We start from the raw sequence: 16,685 nt of genomic DNA, 5'->3' as shown, positions 1-16,685 counted from the left end.
CCAAATAAAAAAGTAGTTATTCTCTAAAGGTGACAGAATAGATTTTATTGCGGGGTTTGATCAAATCAGAGAGAATCCTTCACGTATTGTTGCGGAATTTTTCTTCCAGGGGGTCGTAGGGCCGTGCAAGGCCAGAAATTATTATTTTCGTTAATTTGCATTCTTCTAGAAAATTCTATAAGCGAGATCGAGTACGCATTTTGGGTAAACTCTCACTACACTCCTCCGTGACATTATTAGAACGTATTCGGATGTAAACATAGACTAGGAACCTTAGATTAAGGAAAAGGAGAAAAATTCCCAACCTCCAGTTCAGGATTCCATTAGAGGAATAATATAGGGGATTTAGGATACATAAATATTACATCAAGAAACGAAGTAACGGAGTCTTGACATATAGAACGAGGTGTTAGTCGGGGTGTTACCTAGAGACACGAACAACAAGAGGCATTGATAGGTATTGCATTTGAAAAATAGTCAGTGCTAACTCAGAACTATATTCCCTACCAGGTATATTTTCTGCACCAAACCCTTGAAAATAGTGACATAATGGAACAATATAAAATAATATTATATAGTATATAAACAAATTATTTAAGTGCAAGTGCTAACCCAGAACTCTCCTCCCTACCAGGGGGAAAAGGAAGTAAACACATAAGCAACACGAACAAACATGGATTATAGAGCATGTAATCGAAAGAATCTCTTATGGTAAATGATGTGAAATTTGTAAAGTGGGATTGTAGCCGAGAGTGCTCTTCTCCAGAGATAAAGTAAAATATATTTGTATTGAGGTTAGGTTAGGCGTAGGTGAAGTAAACATTAGATAAGTGGCCAGAAGGTTAGATCGTAATACCCATGCCTCCTACTACGCCATTACGGCGTTGAATTATATAACCCCCTAACACGCTACCTATCTAGTACCTCGTTGTCTCATATATAATCATCCAGGACGGGTTTTAGTTAATTCCCAACGGTTCATTTCTAATAGTTTAAATAAACTGTGTCTACTGTAATAGTGGGTATATTACATTCATATTTTTATTATATTTTTATTACAATTTAATAATTAACTGATTGAAAACTTGAAATATTCTTTAATTACCAAACCTGGAGTATACAAAATTGACATCAAAACGGCCTTTAAGGGGGAGAATGGAATAAAATATTGTTTGTTCAAGAACTACCATAGGGTCCAGTTATATTTATGTTGTGGGAGTTTTGGGTGGTGGCAGCAATTACTACTAAAACAATAGACTTAATATCAGATTTTCCAAATTACCATCATATAGATATATTTGATTTTCCTCATAGGTGGTGCTCTTGAAGGAACACTGTTTTATGAAGACGTTATGAACATCTCGCCCAACCATTCATTAAATAAATATTTTGGATGCCACGGTGGCACTACATATTTTGACGACAGTGGTGTCATTGTGGCACTACATTACTATGTTTTGTTGAAATATAAATCACAAAGACACATGATGTTTGTGATGCCATTGTACTTTTCAGAGTTCGATGAGTCCCTGCCGATCACAGGTATGTAGTTTTATGCTTCTAATGTGAACGTTGTAATTCACATGAGTATCCCAGATTTAACTCGGTGGGTCGGTCACCTAGATTAAGCTTACACTGTCATCATTATGTATTAAAAGGGATAGGGAATTTTGTCGGGTGTCTTAATATTTTCCATAGGTAGTGAGTTGCATAGTCAAGTTAGGAAGTCCTTCGAATGATTGGCACTGCCCATGGTGTTATGGGTTCGCTCAATCAGAATATATGACGTTATCTATATGTAGGAGCTAAGATCTGACTCTTCAAGTCGCTTGTGCTCCTTGTCTTGGATGTGAGACATGGCTATTGAATGCTGACCTGAAGAGGTGTCCCGACGTCTTCAATTTCAAGTGCTTTCGGAGAATTATGGGGTATTGCTGAAATGGTTATGTATCTAAACAGAGACGATTTATTGAGGGTCAGCTTAGGCACCAGCATAATTCGTGAACGTTCCGGCTATAGTAGACGCAACGAGAACTGGCCGCTAAGGCGGGGTTAGGGAATTTCCCGGTATTGCCACATCTCAACAGATAACACGGCCCGCACGGCTCGCCCACCCACCCGCCCGCCCTCTCTCTCTCTCTCTCTCTCTCTCTCTCTCTCTCTCTCTCTCTCTCTCTCTCTCTCTCTCTCTCTCTCTCTCTATATATATATATATATATATATATATATATATATATATATATTTATCCATGGCGAGAACGTGCGTGTGGATGCAATGTTTTCTGAATGCAGTGTGGGGGCGTGGCCAGAGAAGGGATAGAGTGGCAACGTCGCTCTCTCCCGCACATATGCCATGTCCACGAATCGAGGAAACGAAACCTTTGTATAGAAAACATTGCTTTGATTTATACCTCAGTGGTGGTGTGTGACAAAAAATTATAATATAATTATATGTGGCAACATTATAAAATCATAAAATAAAGTTTAAAATAAAATAGAATTATAAAATAATTATATGTGGCAACACAGGGGGAATCTCCGTGCCCCGCCCTAACGGCCAGTTTTCGATGCACCGAGTATAATAACCTCACGAACATACTCGAATTATTAACTGCCAATGGGAATATACACTCCCCTACATGCACACATGCAAGGCGAGATTAAATATTCCCCTTACTCTTTCGGGTTTAAATTAGAATACTATAGTCAGCGCAACGAGAAGTGACCGTTAAGGCGGGGTTAGGAGATTTCCCGGTGTTGCCACATCTCCACAGATAACACGGCCCGCACGGCTCACACTGAATGCAGTGTGAGGGGGCCGGGGCTAGAGAATAGATGTAGCGGCACCGTCGCTCTCTAGTGCTCATATGTCATGTCTGACTCGAGGAAACGAAAACTTTGTATAGAAAACATTGCTTTGATTTTTACCTCAGTGGTGGTGTGTGACAAAAAATTATAATATAATTATATGTGTCAACATTATAAAAATATAAAATAAAATTATGAAATAAAATAAAATTATAGAATAATTATATGTGGCACCACAGGGGAACTCCCAGTGCTCCGCCCTATCGGCCATTTCTCAATGCAATGAGTATAGTAGGAATGTGGTACGTTTCTTGATGCTGATCCCACTCAGTGTTGTCTCCACAAGAGACATTCCTCAGAATACTAAGGGGACGCCCACAGATCTCATAGATGGGTTAAGTCGATAAAACCTAAAGAATTATTTGGAAAGCGAAGGGTGGATGGATGGGAACTTGCTAGGAGAAATTGTGGGGACTGGCGACAGCGTGTGAGTGAAGCTACGCGACACCTGGCGTATGTTCCTAATAGATGATTATCAGTCTCTTATAACGAATCTTCTTGAAAATATTTCATATAATTACATACTTCTTATTTTTTTGCGTCTGTGAAAAATGAATAAATGCATAAAAAGTGCAACTGTGAAAAGCGATCGGGTTAACTTTATCATTCTGTACCGACAATTCAGCAAACGTCTATGTGATTTTATTTCTCTTGCATCGAATATAAGGGGAAATATACAGGATAAATATACAGGATAAATACAACTCAAATGCAAAAATCATGACGTAATCTAAGTTCTACGCATAGTTAAGTTGCAACAAAACAGATTTAAAGGTATAGTTTTCTATGTACCGTTTTCTGTAGACATCAGAAAACGTATCCACAGTGAGATTGCCGACATATGTTAGTTATAAATCATGTTCATCTATGTAGGAATGTATCTATAAAAAACTGCGCCTTTACATATATATAGCGCAGGTAAATGTATATGTGTAGGTTGATATCATAAAATACTCTTATATTCTAATTAGTAATATCTGACGAAATAAATGGCATAGAAAAGAGCAGTTAGCAACTATGTCTCGGTTAGCTCTCGCCCTCCCGCCCCCTCCCCTCTACCGACACATGGCTGCAGCCGACCGTACAGTAATGCTACCAACAGTGTTGGTTGAACCTTGTGAGGTGAAGGTATACAAGTCCGCTCAAGTGTTTGTGTGTGTATGGTACATTACTTAATTTGGTCCCACATCATTCTCATGAACGAATTCGTTATTACAGGCTCTGATATAGTAAAGCAAGACTTGTTGAATGAATATATTAGCAAGAAATCGACCAAAATGTAGTGACATGCAAGATCCAATTTTTACGTATGGACGAAGTAAGTAGATTTGATATTTAACCCTATTGACCACATGGTTAACATAGTATAACGTCATGTAGAATGATAATGGAATATGGATTTTGAAGGAGCAAAATCTTCACCCAAGGCAATTGATGAGGTCAGCTTTGGGTAAGTTAACGTAAACTGGTCCATGACTTGCTCCTATCTTTCGCTTGACCCTTTGCTGGACAGAAGGGCTCCCTTTAACCTCCACCCTACAGAGGTGACGCCAGAGAGGTGAGAAGAGTACAAGCCTGGCGCTGCCAGGGGGAGGCGGCAGAATTTTTGGAAGGATTAGTGCCACCCATTGCGTGGGGGAGGAAGGGATGGAGAAAAGAGGTACCGATGGGGTGTCACGTAAATGATTTAGTTCGCTAGGCGGCAGCAAAACACAAAATGGGCAGAGCCTGCTGGTACGGAATGAGTTTGCATTGTTTAGAGGTAACAGGTTTTGCAAATAGAAGGCAACATATTAACCGTTTAATTGTATAATAGTGTGCGCATGCAGGTGGTCATATTCCACAGGGGAATCCAGAATTATGGGAGACAATACAAAAATATTTCGTTTGTTGTAATGAGGAACATCAAGCTTGGGGAAATGCGTGCGTACACACACACACACACACACACACACACACACACACACACACACACACACACACACACACACACACACACACACACACACACACACACACACACACACACACACACACACACACACACACACACACACTACGACTCGGCGGCGCGGTTGGTAGAGTCTCCGACTGTCACTACGGCGGTCCGGGTTCGAATCCTGCCCAGGGCTGAAAGAATTTCAGTATCACTGCACTTCGAGTCGTTACTCCAACTCTCGTGGGCGGGGAGTTGTGTATGTGTGCGTGTAAGATCACACCATTACCCATAGATCGGTCATACGAGCTCTGAGCTCTCCTCCGCGAGGGAAATAGCTGTCGGTCACGAGTCCAACACGTGATCCAAAGACCATGGTGAATACACACACACACATAATATATATATATATATATATATTCATAACATTATAAACTAAAATGTGGAAACATTTTATTTCGACTCCCCGAGGATGAAAAATCCACCTTCAAAAAGATTTAATATTAAAAAGAAAAAAAAATCAAATCAAACTCAAGCTGTGGTCATATCAACTTAACATGTAGTAAGGAATTACTGATCACCTTTATATATATGTATATATATATATATATATATACATATATATATACATATATATACATATATATATACAAGGAAAAAGAAGTCACGGGTCTAGTTCCGAGTTACTGAGTTTATTCCTGACCGGTTTCGCTCTATGCTTCTTCAGAGGAATCTTTTTCCACCTTCATCAACTTGTCATAATGTACCAACATATATATATATACATATATATATATATATATATATATATATATATATATATGTATATATATCCGAGAGTTGACACCTTGACGTGGTGGATAGGCTTCAGAATTTTAATGATTGCAAAAACTATTTCGATAGAGAGGAAATCTCAGCAGGGGCACCCATATCGAACAGGTTTTGTAAGAAAAATTAGACAAAAAGCAGCTCACACACACACACAGTCGCAGGACCCACTGGTAACTGGCATGTCCCTGATTTCGAACAGGGAAATTCCTCATAGATATATGGGGTACCGTCATAATGACGGTGTGGACCATTGGGCACCCTATAGATATAGGGCTTCACCGAATATAATGAATAAGGTGACACCAGAGAAATATCTCAACAGAAACCAGCTGGCAAGGAGGTGAGAATACTGCCAACCCCCCTTCATAGCTAATATGAATAGCACAACCAAAAGAAAACCGGGCGTTCTCTTAAAGGTCCAACCGCATTGCCTCGTGTACTTACGGCAGTGTGCCACAGAATGTGAGTAAGCACTGTCCAAAGAGAACCCAGGTCTTGGACATTAAACAACATGAAGAAAATGAAGATCTATACTTACAACGTAAGAACTCTCAGAAGACCACAAGCTGGAGAGTTTAATGGAAGAAATAGACAACCTCAAGTGGGACATCGTAGGACTGAGCGAAGTCCGAAGAACGGAAGAAAAGTTGATACAATTACAAGATGGTCACCACTTGTTCTACTATAGAGATAAGGACAAAGAAAGATCTAGTGGAGTAGGATTCCTGAGAAACCGAGAGGTTGCTGGCAACGTAGTTAAGTTCAGTAGTTTATCAGACAGGATAGCTTGGATTGTGATTAGGCTGTGTAAAAGGGACACAATAAAAATAGTTCAGGTTTATGCACCTACTTCAGAGTTCAGACGATGAAATTGAGTCCTATGATGATATAAGTCAGATAATGGATCAAGAAAAAAGTAAGTACACGTTAGTAATAGTCGACTTTAATGCTAAGGTTGGGAAGAAGATGGAGATGAGACGTGCATTGGGAAGTTTAGAGTAGGTAAAAGAAATGACAGGCGAGATGTTAGTCAGTTTTGCAGAGAACTACAACATGAGGATAATGAACACTCTTCCAAAAGCGTATAGGTCGTAAGTAGACCTGGAGAAGTCCTAATGGAACAACAGAGAACGAAGTAGACTTCATATTAGAGCAAGAGCATTGGCAATATTACGGTCATAAATAAAGTCAACATAGGTAGTCACCATAGAAGGTTGCACGGCAAAATTCAGTTTCAGAGCTGAGAGAAATAAACTAGTTTTAAGACAGAAAATCAGCCTTGAGATGACAAAGGAAGAAGTAGAATTTGCTCCAAAATATGAAACGAGGAAAAGCACCCGGGGAAGATGGTATATCGATAGATCATTTGAAAGATGCAGGGAAAGAAGTTCATAGTAGGTTAGCTCAGTTGTACACCCAGTGCTTACGTCAAGAAAGCGTTCCTGAATCATGGTGCAATGCTATAGTGATTTTGCTTAATAAAAAAAAGAGACTAGAAGGACCTTAGTAACTATCGACCAATTACCTTGCTATCAAATGTATATAAAGTATTCTCCAAGATCCTTACAAATAGACTAAGTCTGGTTTTAGATGGAAACCAACTGAAAGAACAGGCAGGTTTTAGGGGCGGATATTCGACTCTAGACCATTTGCAGACGATGAACCAACTAATCGAGAAAACGACAGAATACAATATACCTCTGTGTTTAGCTTTTGTAGATTACGAGAAGGCCTTTGACTCTGTTGGACAAATAGCAGTACTAAACTCGCTACGCAAGCAGGGTACAAACGAACAGATCGTAAGGGTTTTAGAAAAGATTTATGCGAAAGGTACTGCTATAATTCGACTACATAAAGATGCAGAAAAAAAATCAAGATCGAGAAAAGAGTACAACAAGGAGATACCATTTCACCCAAATTATTTACAGCTTGTTTGGAAGATATTTTCAGAAGGTTGAGTTGGGAAGAGAAAGGCTTAAAGATTAATGGCGAACATTTGAACCACCTAAGATTTGCGGATGACATTATTCTTATTTCAGAAAGAGCAGAAGACTTGCAAGATATACTGAGTGATCTAAACATGGAAAGTCTCAAAGTAGGTTTAAAAATGAATAAAAGTAAAACCAAGGAAATGTTCAACACGAAAGTTCAAAGTAAAGAGATTATAATCGATGGGGAGAGTCTCGAAGAAGTTGAGGAGTATAATTATTTAGGGCAGATGGTGAAAGTGACGAAAGATCATGATAATGAAATAAAAAGACATATTACAATTAGTTGGAAGGTGTTTGGTAAGTATGATAAAATCCTGAGGGGCTCTCTATGGATGTGAGACTTGGAAATTGACGAAGGCGATGGAAACAAAGCTAAGGACTGCACAGAGGAGAATGGAGAGATCAGTGATGGGAATAATGCTGAGAGACCGAAAGTTGGGTGAGAGGGCAGAATAGAGTGACATTTATCATAGAGGCGGTAAAAGAGAGGAAGTGGAATTGGGCAGGTAATTTGGTGCGAACGACTGATGAGCGATGGAGCAAGCGTGTTACCGAGTGGACGCCGCGAGATGGGAAGCGTGGAAGACGAAGATCAGACATAAGGTGGAGAGACGAGATCGAGAAGTTCGCAGGAGTGACGTGGCAGAGGTTATTTCGAAAGTGTCCTATTGCCAGACCTCTGGATATGTTTTGGTATCGGTATGTTGACGACATTTTCACGATTTGGAATGACGATTGGGGCTTGTTTGATGAATTTTTCGCTAGAATTAACAACTTAGCAAATAGCATTGAATTTAAAGTGGAATGGGAATATAACCATAAATTACCCTTTTTAGACATTCTAGTGATTAGGAATTGTGACCAACTGTCCTCAGTTTACCGGAAACCAACCCACACAGGCAGTTATCTACACTTTTTTAGCCACCATCCAGACAAAGTTAAATACAGTGTCGCTTCAGGTCTGTACCTAAGAGCCCTTAGACTATGTAGTCCACAGTACCTTGAAGAACTAGAGGAAGTAAGCTCACAACTAAAGAAAATAGGATATCCAGACTGGTTCTTACTCAAAGCCCTTAGTAAAGCAAAAACCAGCCATTATAAAGATAACTCCAACACTCATTACATACACAATTGGGACAAAAAATATATAAAATTACCATACCATGACTCTATCCACAAATTTTCTAAACTACTTCCTCCTGAACAAATCAAATTCACATTTAATTATCCCAACAGCCTATTTTCTAAAGTAGTTAATGTCCATAGAAGAACCCAAGATAATAACAACCCAGGAGTTTATAAATTACCACGAAGGATTGTGATCAAGTGTACTGGGGTCAAACCGGACGAAACCTCACCACCAGGATTAAAGAACAAAAACTCGGTTAAATATGCATATGAGAACTCTGCAGTGTTTCTTCACTCATTCAACAAAGACCACTGCATAGACTGGGACAACGCAGATATAATTTTTAAATCAAATTGTAGCTTTAAGAGAAAAATAATAGAATCTTCTTTCATCAAAGATGTCTCTAATTTCAACATCTCAAAAGGTCATTGGATTCCGGACTGTATTACATCATTAGCAGTTAATAAAATATGTTCAAACATTATTGGTTCCAACAACGATCACCCTACCTAGGGTAAATTCACCTGTGTTTTTCCCATGTCCCCCTTCATGTACCTCATTACTATGTATATATTCTTGTACTATACCTTTGTAATCATTCTGCTGAAGAGGACCACAGAGAGTGGTCGAAATATACAGGAACAATCATCTCACTTTTTATCTTTTTCCACCGACAGTGGGTTCTAAGTTAAAAAAAAAAAATATATATATTATATATATATATGTATATATGCATATATATATATATCTATATAATATACACGTGTGTGTGTGTGCGTGTATAATATATGTGTGTATATGTATATATATATAATATATATATATAATATATATTATATATTAATGTGTGTGTATATATATACATATATGTAAATATATGTGTATATAAATGTATGTAGGTGGAGGTAGAATGTAGATTGAGAGAAGCGAGTAAATGCCTTGGTGGATTAAAGAGTGTAATGAGGAATAGACATTTGGGAATGGATGCGAAGAGGAGACTGTATGAAGGAGTGATTGTGCCAACAGCACTGTATGGGGCAGAAACGTGGAACATAAGAGAAGAAGAGAGAAGGAGTTTGAATGTGTTTGAGATGAGGTGTCTGAGAAGTATGGTGGGGGTTACTAGGCTGGATAGAGTGAGAAATGAGGAGGTGAGGAGGAGAACAGGGGTGAAAAAGGATTTGGGAGATAGGGTTGATGAAAGAATATTAGGATGGTTTGGACACATGGAAAGAATGAGTGAAGAAAGACTAGTAAAAGAGGTATGGAAGGCAGATGTGGAGGGAGTGAACATGAGGGGACGTCCTAGGATGAGGTGGATGGATGGGGTGAAGGGGGCTTTGGGGGAGAGGGGAATGTCTGTTGAGGAAGGAAGGGAGAGGACGGTGAGTGGAGAATGGTTGTATATGGATGATGTTGTGATTGCATGAGGAGGAATGGGCGGGGTGGGGTGGGGGGGGTAGTATGCGTGAGTAAATTTTGACGCAGCCCGAAGGGATTTCTCCCCGTCCTCTCCTTATATGCAAGGGGGGACGGAGGGGGGGGTCGCCGATTAAATGAAGCGGCCTTGCTGTGGATGTGCTGTGTCTTGCGACACTGCTTCTGACCCAGGGCGGTGGGCAGGGTGCAGGGATGACCCGTCATCCAGGAGGTGCTCAGATGAGAGGGAGGTGGGAGGGGTGTGGAGTGTATTTAGGGATGAAATGGGTGGGAGTGTTTTTATGCCTTTCCCTTTTTGGCTACCTCCCTTGGAAGGGGGAAAAAGCCTTGGTATATGTATGTATGTATGTATGTATAAATGTATGTATATATATATGTATACATATATACGTATGTGTATATATATGTATATATACATATGTGTGTATATATATATGTATATATGTGTATATATATATGTATATATGTACGAAAAAAGCTGGAGTCCGGGAACCATAATGGTGGAAACGTAGAAAACACCAGACTCAGGAGTAGGTAATTTATTCCCGACGTTTCGAGTCCTGTCCGGGACTCGTCCTGAACCAGATCATAGCGCCTGCCTTTCCCCCCCCCCCAAGCAAGGTTACCGCTTCCCCCCCCCCCCCCCGGCGAGCGTAGCTATTAGTATTTTAAGACCATGTAATTCACTGTATCCCATTGTATCCCCTGAGGACGAGTCCCGGACAGGACTCGAAACGTCGCAACCAAATTCCCTACCACTGAGTCTGGTGGTTTCTACGTTTCCACCATATATATATATATATATATATATATATATATATATATATATATATATATATATATATATATATATATATATGTATGTATATATATGTATATATGTATGGATGTATATATATGTATATATATATGGATATATATATATGTATGGATGTATATATATGTATATATATGGATGTATATATATGTATATATATATATGGATGTATATATATGTATATATATATGGATGTATATATGTATATATATGTGTATATATATGTATATATATATGGATGTATATATATGTATATATATATGTATATATATATGGATGTATATATGTATATATATATATATGGATGTATATATATGTATATATATATGGAGGTATATATGTATATATATATGGATGTATATATGTATATATATTATATATATGTACATGTATATATATGGATGTATATATATGTATATATATATGGATGTATATATATGTATATATGGATGTATATATATGTATATATATATATATATATGGATGTATATATATGTATATATATGGATGTATATATATGGATGTATATAATAGATGTATATATATGTATATATTTGGATGTATATATATGTATATATATGGATGTATATATATGTATATATATATATATATAATATATATATATATATATGGATGTATATATATGTATATATATGTATATATGGATGTATATATATGTATATATATGGATGTATATATATGTATATATATGGATGTATATATATGTATATATATGGATGTATATATATATGTATATATATGGATGTATATATATGTATATATATATGGATGTATATATATGTATATATATGGATGTATATTATATATGTATATATGGATGTATGTATTCATGTATATATATGTATATATATGTATATATATGGAATATATATATATATGTATATAAATATATATTATATATATATATTATGTATATATAATATATATATATGTATATATAATGGAATTATATATATAATATATGTATATATATATATATATATGTATATATATATATATATTGTATATATATATATATGTATATATATATATATATATATGTATATATAATGATATATATATATATATATATATATATATATATATATATATATATATATATATATATATATAATGTATGTATATATATATAAATATATATATATATATATATATATATATATATATTATATTTATATAAAAAGATATATATATATTATATATATATGTATATATATATAATATATATATATATATATATATATATATATATATATATATATATATATATATATATATATAATATATGTATATATATATGTATAATATATATATATATAATATATATAATGTATTATATATATATATGTATATATATATATGTATATATATATATATGTATATATATATATATATATATATATATATATATACATATATATATATGTATATACAGTATATATATATAATAATATATAATATATATATGTATATATATATATATATATATATACATATATATAATATATATATATATGTATATAATAATATATATATATATATGCATGTAATATATATATATATGCATGTATATATATATATATATGTATATATATATATGTATATATATATATATATATATATATATATATATATGCAAGCAATCGCATCATCGTGATACGAAAATGCAAAATAACCACAGAAGTGAAACTTGTTGATAGTAAGTACTTTCGTATATTACATCAAGCAAATCGCCATCCTGAGTTCACTGCTGAACAAAGGCCTCCTTCACAGCATTACATGATTCACGTGACCGCGCCAACCTCTGCCACGTTACTCCTGCAAACTTCTCAATCTCATCTCTCCACCTTCTGTCTGGTCTCCGTCTTCCACGCTTCTCATCTCGCAGCGTCCACTCAGTAACACACTTGCTCCATCGCTCATCAGTCGTTCGCACCAAATTACCTGCCCAATTTCACTTTCTTTTATCGCCTCCAGAATATCTTTTACTCTGGTCTACTCTCTCACCCAACTTGCTCTTGGTCTCTCAGCGTTATTCCCATCATTGATCTCTCCATTCTCCTCTGTGCAGTCCTTAGCTTTGTTTCCATCGCCTTCGTCAATTTCCAAGTCTCACACCCGTAGATTATCGTTGGCAGAATGCATAGACTGTAAACCTTACATTTCAAACATAAAGGTAGAGAGCCTCTCAGGATTTTATTATATTTACCAAACACTTTCCAAGCTTGTTTAGTTCTACTCTATTTCGTCTCTCCCGCTTTTAATCTGCATGGTCCTTTTTTAATTAGGTCATTTGTAGCTTTGGAGTATTTGTTTTCTCTAATACTTTTTTGTACTTCCTACTTTCTCTGTTGATTCACTAAATTCAAATTCATATCTTCGGCGGTGTCCTCGTTAGTTTGTGAATCCTCGTTAGCTTCGAATCTATTTTTAATTTCTAACTGAAATTTCCTACTATCCTTAATCTTTGCAAGGCTGATTTTCTTTTTACAAAGGATTACAAAGGAGAAGCATGCCGATAGGAGACCTTTTGGTCCATAACAAGGTCGGATGCGAAAAAAACAATAATGGTAAATAAATAAAAGATTATAATATAAATAATAACAAAATAAATGCATAGGTATAGTTAAGTAATAAACAGGTAAATAGTAAATAATAACTTGACAGATAAATAATCATAAATGGAAATCAAACTAATAATAAACAGACAAATAATAACAAATGAACAAATAATATAAATGGCAGGCATTACAGCATCTTGCTTAGGTGTTTATCTAAACGAACTTTAAAACCTCGAACTGAACTACATTGCACTGCCTCTGTAGGAAGTTTATTCCATTCACTAACTACACGTTTGGCGAAGTTGTTAAGGACATAAGAATGAAGAAGACTGCAGGAGACCATAAGGCCTACACTAGGCCATCACCACCTGACATCCCCATCCATAAAGTTGTCTAATCGTTTCTTAAAACAACTGATAGTTTCAGAGCTTACTACATGGTTACTAAGTTTATTCCATTCGTCGACCACCCTATTAGTAAACCAATTCTTGCCTATTTCCTTCTTAATTACATCTAAATTTGTCCAGTTTATAACCATTACTGCGAGTCCTGCCCTGTTCTTTTAAAAAGATGACCTTGTTTGCATCACCCTAGTTAAAACCTTTGATCCACTTGAACACCTATTAGATCACCCCGCACTCTGCGTCTTTCCAGAGAGTGTAAGTTAAAGTGCCTAAGCCTCTTCGTAAGGCAAATTTCCGAGTCCATGTATCATTTTAGTCATTCTTCTCTGCACTACTATTTGTTACCGCCCTAGCAATGAAACCTAATGCTGTGTGTGTGTGTTCGTGTGTGTGTGTGTGTATGTGTGTGTGTGTGTGTGTGTGTGTGTGTGTGTGCGTATATATTTATATATGTATATATATATGTATATGTATATACATATATATATAATATATATGTATATGTATATACATATATATTATATATATAATATGTATATGTATATACATATATGTATATGTATATACATATATATATATATATGTATATACATATATAAATATATTATATATATATATGTATATGTATATACATATAATTATATGTATATAAAATGTATGTATGTATAATATATACATATATATATATATATACATATATAAATATATTATATATGTATATGTATATACATATAATTATATATATATATTATATATATAATGTATGTATGTATAATATATACATATATATATATGTATATATATATGTATATATATATATATATATATATATATATATATATATATATATATGATCACTATAAACCCACTATCGGAAAAATAATATCGGAAAGTACAGGAAAACTGTATATTTCGACTACCATCAGTAGTCCTCTTCAGAATAGTTACAAGAAGTTAAAGTACAAGTATATATGAGGTAGTGAGGGGTACATAAAAGGGGATGTCATAACATACCTATTCCCATATATATATATATATATATATATATATATATATATATATATATATATATATATATATATATATATATATATATATATATATATATATAAGACTGAAGGTGGAAGAAGCAGACGAGGAGTAATGGGAGAATTTCACGCTTTAACGTTTCGACCCACAGGGTCTTGATCACAAAGCTAACAACTCAAACATAGCAGGAGATTTTATACATGGACGGGTCATCTCATGGGACACTTCGGAGAGCTTGTTATTTTATTTGCGTATTCTTTTATTATTGATAAGCTTGTGGCTTTTGCTAGACATATAAAGCCTTCTCTATCGTTAATGCTGTTATTAGTGTTAATGTATGCTGCCTCAATTGTCTTCCTTAGTTTCTTGGATGATCCTTCATTTAATACGGTTGTGTTGTTCCAGTCTGGAAGGTGACCATGTTTATCCACATCCATTACTAAGGAGTTAGATGTTCTATGGGCTTTTACGTCATTTTTATGTTCATTTATCCCTTTATTAAGTCCGCGACAAGATTCACCAAAATATGAAGAGGGAGCTTTTACACCGGATTTTATAAACAACGCTGTTTTCGTTAGTGGGATTATTGTAGCTACGTGTTACTAAATATCCTACTTTGTTACCTGATGTCCTGGCTATCTTAATGTCCGCTTTTTAGGAGAAAAGTGTCTAGACACTTTTCTCCTAAAAAGAGGGTGCAGACTAGTATGTTTTTAAACATGTTAGATTACAATTATATAAACAAATAAATTAGCAGATGAACACAAAATTGTAAGGTAGTAAGTCAGAAAAAAAGAAACTGGTAAACTATGAAATGAACAAGTAGACTTATTAATTATTAGGCAGTGTAACATATTGTTTGGGTTTCGACTACGACTACACCGTAAACAGAAATTGTTCATTATAATGCTAGATGACGTTATTTACCAGTAGTTGGTGAAGGCCAGATGGACCGTGATGACATTGCCAACGACGACGACGACGACGAAAAGAGCGCGGATCTCAAGCCTTGCATGCATGGAAATCCTGGCCTGTTTCCCGTAGTCGAATAGTCGCCCCTCTCATGCAACTGAATGACATTGTCAGGTCGGGTCGGACAAAGATCGATAAAGTTGCCGTAGTGAGTGAACGTGTAAACATTTCGAACTGCTTTGGATACGATTGCATTTATTAACTACACATTATAACTTGCAGCCATTGTTTGTCAGTTAAGTGTTCACTGTGAGAATAGCTAAGTTTCAGGTGTTGATAATTCCCTTAATAATCATAAAGGCGACGTCAAGTGCTTACGAAATATCCACTCGTATAGAGAAAACGGGTTTTAATATTTTATATAGATTTGTCTATGAACTAGTTTGATATTTGCCCCAGTGAAGAAGAGGAAGAATAGTATTTTGCTATTATTATTTTTGGGATAATGTCAAACAGAAGACCTGGGGTCATAGAGGTAGTAAAAGAAAAAATTAAGGAGGATAGCAAAACGATGCGATAGCAGATCAGATTTTCTTTATGTAATTATTTATTTGTTTTTTTTTAGTTTCAGATTTGCATATCTCAACACAATAAACTTCTTTATTTAATAAATACATAATCTAATTTTGGAAAGTTATCACCACCACCTCCCACCCAACCCCGGATATTACGGCTTTGGTTAGTTC

The 16,685-nt window shown here is 35.3% G+C and overlaps 1 protein-coding gene across 1 annotated transcript in view; it reads left to right on the top strand.

The window, feature by feature from the left end:
• The first annotated feature begins 3,990 nt into the window (after window positions 1-3,990).
• LOC143027230 (uncharacterized) overlaps window positions 3,991-16,685 on the top strand; it is a 494,887-nt gene continuing 482,192 nt past the window's right edge. The window contains exon 1 of the mRNA XM_076188447.1: window positions 3,991-4,186. The gene's annotated coding sequence lies outside the window, so the exon portion shown is untranslated. The remainder of the gene's footprint in view (window positions 4,187-16,685) is intronic.

Source organism: Oratosquilla oratoria, chromosome 7 (genome assembly GCF_046742065.1).
Source record: "Oratosquilla oratoria isolate Oo_2021 chromosome 7, ASM4674206v1, whole genome shotgun sequence".
In the NCBI taxonomy this organism is placed as follows: domain Eukaryota; kingdom Metazoa; phylum Arthropoda; class Malacostraca; order Stomatopoda; family Squillidae; genus Oratosquilla; species Oratosquilla oratoria.
Note: the sequence above shows the minus strand (reverse complement) of the source record. Positions and strands in the feature narration are given on the sequence as shown.